The 3,847-nt window shown below is 36.1% G+C and overlaps 1 long non-coding RNA gene across 1 annotated transcript; it reads right to left on the reverse strand.

Annotated features, from left to right (window-relative positions):
- Nucleotides 1-324: 324 nt before the first annotated feature.
- On the reverse strand, nt 325-3,200 carry LOC142164891 (uncharacterized). Its single transcript, XR_012695974.1, has 4 exons — nt 3,115-3,200; nt 2,914-3,032; nt 475-540; nt 325-362 (listed from the first exon to the last, which is right to left on the reverse strand). It is a non-coding gene; the product is annotated as an uncharacterized LOC142164891 (long non-coding RNA).
- Nucleotides 3,201-3,847: the final 647 nt, after the last annotated feature.

The following is a 3,847-nucleotide window of genomic DNA, read 5'->3' on the forward strand; positions in this document are numbered from 1 at the left end:
ACAATGCACAATGAATCTGGACAGTATACTGTAGTTGGCAAAAGCTGGCCAACTGCACAATGCACATTACACAACTATATTAAACAACTTAAACACAGTTAAACACTTAACACAGTCCAACAAGTCCAACAACTTAAACACAGTTAAACAAGTTAAACACAATCCAACAAAAACAGTCTTAAGTCTTAACACTTAAACACAGTGCAACTGGCCAACTGCAAGTCTGCAACAGTCTTAACAGTCTTAACACTTAAACAGTTAAATATAGTGCAACAAAAATAGAGAGGGCATCCCTCAACAAACAGTCTTGAGCAGTAGCACGGGGCGTTGAGCAGTAGCACGGGGCATGATTGCACTTGAACCTAAAAAAAATATAAATCATAAGTTAGAATATTATAGTTTGATGATAATAAAACAAAACTACAAAATATTAAGTATATCATTATCACCAAACAAATAGAGTATTAAACTTACCACTCAAGATGCAAGTTGCAACTATACATCAAACAATGCTAGTAGTGCTTCCATTATTTTCCATATCTAAAGATAATACGACCAAATATGTCATACAAATGAAAAAGCATGATATATTATTTTGAATTAAAATCCACACAAAATATTAAAGCTTACCAAGCTCGAGTTCCTCAAGATACTTCAAGTCTTCTTCAACACTAATAGGATTATTCTCTTCTCTAAGCCAATCTTGAACACAAATAAGAGCTTGCACACATTTAGGAGTCAATGAACTCCTAAATGAATCAAGAATACGGCCACCGGTGCTAAACGCGCATTCTGAGGCCACACTAGAAATTGGAATTGCCAACACATCACGAGCCAACTCCGAAAGAATAGGAAATCTAGGAGCATGTGTTTTCCACCAACTCAAGATATCAAATTCTTCACTAAAAGGCTCTTGTTCTTTACTAATGTATTTATCCAACTCCGATTTAGCACCCCCACTTCCATTGTCTTCCTTTTGTTTCTTCAAGCTAAGCTTAGTCCTTATTTTTAATGCACTTATAACACTCCCACTAGGTGTATTAGATGTGTTGTTAGATGAAGTAGAACTAGATGGAGATTGAGGACAAGATTCGGTTGAATACGTTTTTAGATACTCTCCAAACAAAGAATTCATATAAGCATACACCTCAGTATTTATTTTCTTCCCTTTTTCCTCCCCAAAAAGTTCTTCAAGTGCTCCCTCAACATATTCAAATTTGTTACGTGGATCCAAGACGGAAGCAATAAAAATCATTTTATTCATCTTTTCAGGCTCACCCCAATACTTCTTGAACTTTTCTTGCATTTGTTGAGCCATTTTTCTCAAATGCTCATCCTCACTAGCTAAACACATTTTCAAATGACAATAAAGTTCAGATACATCCTCAAAATGAGAATTACAAGTGACATAACGTGAACCTGAAACTTTTTTAGTTAGCTCGTGAAATCTTGCAAGAAACTCTATCACATTCCTCACATTCACCCAATCATTAGATTCAAGAGGACCTGCATTACCACCATCTTCACAAAGATGAGAACATTGATATGCAGAAAATCCATCATCAAAAAGATGCAACTTGTCAAAGGCTTTTTCAAAGTGTTGTGCTGTATCCAACATCAAATAGGTGGAATTCCACCTGGTAGGAACATACAAACACAATGTTTTGGTACATTCTACCTTTACATGTACACAACACTGTTTAAACTTTAAGATCCTTGCAGGCGAAGATCTCACATACCTCACAATATTTCTAACACGTGTCACAGAAGCATCAAGTTCTTTCAAACCATCTTGCACAATTAGATTTAGTATATGAGCCATGCATCTCACATAAAGATGTTTACCACTCATCATATTAGTTTTTCACATATCTAACTGTTTAGACAATTCTTTAACAGTGACATCATTTGAAGAAGCATTGTCCACAATAATAGTGAAAACCTTGTCTAATTTCCATTCAAGCAAACAATCCCTAATAGCTTTAGCCATCTCTTCACCCTTATGACTAGTAATAGGGCAAAAATTAAGTATTCTTTTATGCAACTTCCAATCCCTATCAATGAAGTGGGCTGTCAAACACATATAATTTATTCTTTGTAATGAAGTCCAAGTGTCTGTTGTTAGGCAAATTTTTGGTTGTGCTTCTCTAAAAGAACTTCTTAGATTTTGCCTCAATTCACCGTAAACTTCATAACAATTCCTTGTTATTGTTCTACGAGAAGGAAGACGAAATAGTGGTTGAGTTTTTCTCATAAACTTCATAAAGCCTTCATTTTCTACAAAGCTAAATGGTAGTTCATCAGTAACTATCATCTCAATTAAGGCCCTCCTAACCACTTATTGATCAAATTTCCAAATTGATCCTTCATCATTTTGGCAAGATTGATAATTTATCTTTGTTTGACTATTATCTTCTGCAATTTTAAGTGGGTATTCTTTGTATTTAAGCAAATGATTCTTCAATCCTATTGTTCCATTCTTAGATGAATTAGCAACATAAGCTTGTTTACAATATCGACACCGTGCTTTGCCAACCCTATTAACCTCAAATTTATCAAAATGGTTCCAAACGTCAGTTAGGTTGCATTGCTTTCCTTTTCTTGGAATCTTGAGTATCAATGGTGTTGGTGTTACTACCTACCGTAATAGGTAAACTTTCACTAGAACCAACATCACTTACTTTACTTGTATTTTCCATCTATACAAAATTAAACAAATATAAACATAAATTAAAAATCAACAAATTAATTTAGTAAGCCTAGCACATAGTCGTGTACTCACAACTGTTATTATACAAGCAAATGAATTAAACAGCATGAACGTGATACGGATGATATTTTCCTACTAAAGGGAAAAGCTCAGAACATCAGTTCATTCAATCAGCAGTACAACCAAAAGAAAGTGAAACATACCTTTGAAATTGAAATTGAATCGAGCTCGGAACACTAGAACGGGACAGCAGCGTCTTCGACACTTCGTTTGCCCGGAATTTGTGAGGAGTGAGGAATCGAATCGAGCTGGAAATCGCCGCCTATAACCCTAAATTAGTTTGATGCAGAAAATCGAGCTGGGATGAGAATGAGATGAGATGAGATGAGACTTACAAAACTTACAAAAGTAGTGAAGTTAACCGGTGAAGATGAGATGAGACTCGAGCTCGACTGTCGACTGGTCGATTCTCGTCTTCTTCTTCTCAATGATATCCTTCCTAGACTCGCTGACTGATATCCTCGACTCGCAGTCAATTCTCGTCTTCTTCTTCTCGATGATATCCTTTCTATTCCTAAGCAGTAAGCCCTAATGGGTAATGGCTAATGCCCTACTTTGATGAGAATGCCTAATCTGATTCTCGACTTGGGTCTTGGGTATTAACTGACTTGGGTCTTAGGTAATTGATTGGGATTGGGCTTGGGAGTTGGGGGAGTTGGGCCTGGGTGGGTGGGACGGTATGGGACTATGGGGCATGGGCTATTAAATAGGTAATTGGGCTTAGAACTTAGATATAGTCATATATATTATATAGGTTCACCAAATTTTTGGTATTTCGGTGTACCGAAATTTTAAAATTATAATACTGAAAACCGAACCGAAATACCGAAATACCAAAAATCCAGTACCGAATTAGACCGAAATACCGAAAAAACCGAAACCGAAATACCAAATTAATTTGATTTGGTTCGGAATTCGGTTTTTCGGATTTTATGCCCACCCCTAGGAGCAAGAGAACTTTACAAAAACTAAATCTTATCTGTAAAGGTGCAGAGATCTTCCTGAACTTGAGTAAGTGTTTGAACCAATTCTCCCGTATAAACCTCTTTTTGGTTAAGGAGTTCTTTCAAACTCCTT

Source organism: Nicotiana tabacum, chromosome 10, assembly GCF_000715075.1.
Source record: "Nicotiana tabacum cultivar K326 chromosome 10, ASM71507v2, whole genome shotgun sequence".
In the NCBI taxonomy this organism is placed as follows: Eukaryota; Viridiplantae; Streptophyta; class Magnoliopsida; order Solanales; family Solanaceae; genus Nicotiana; species Nicotiana tabacum.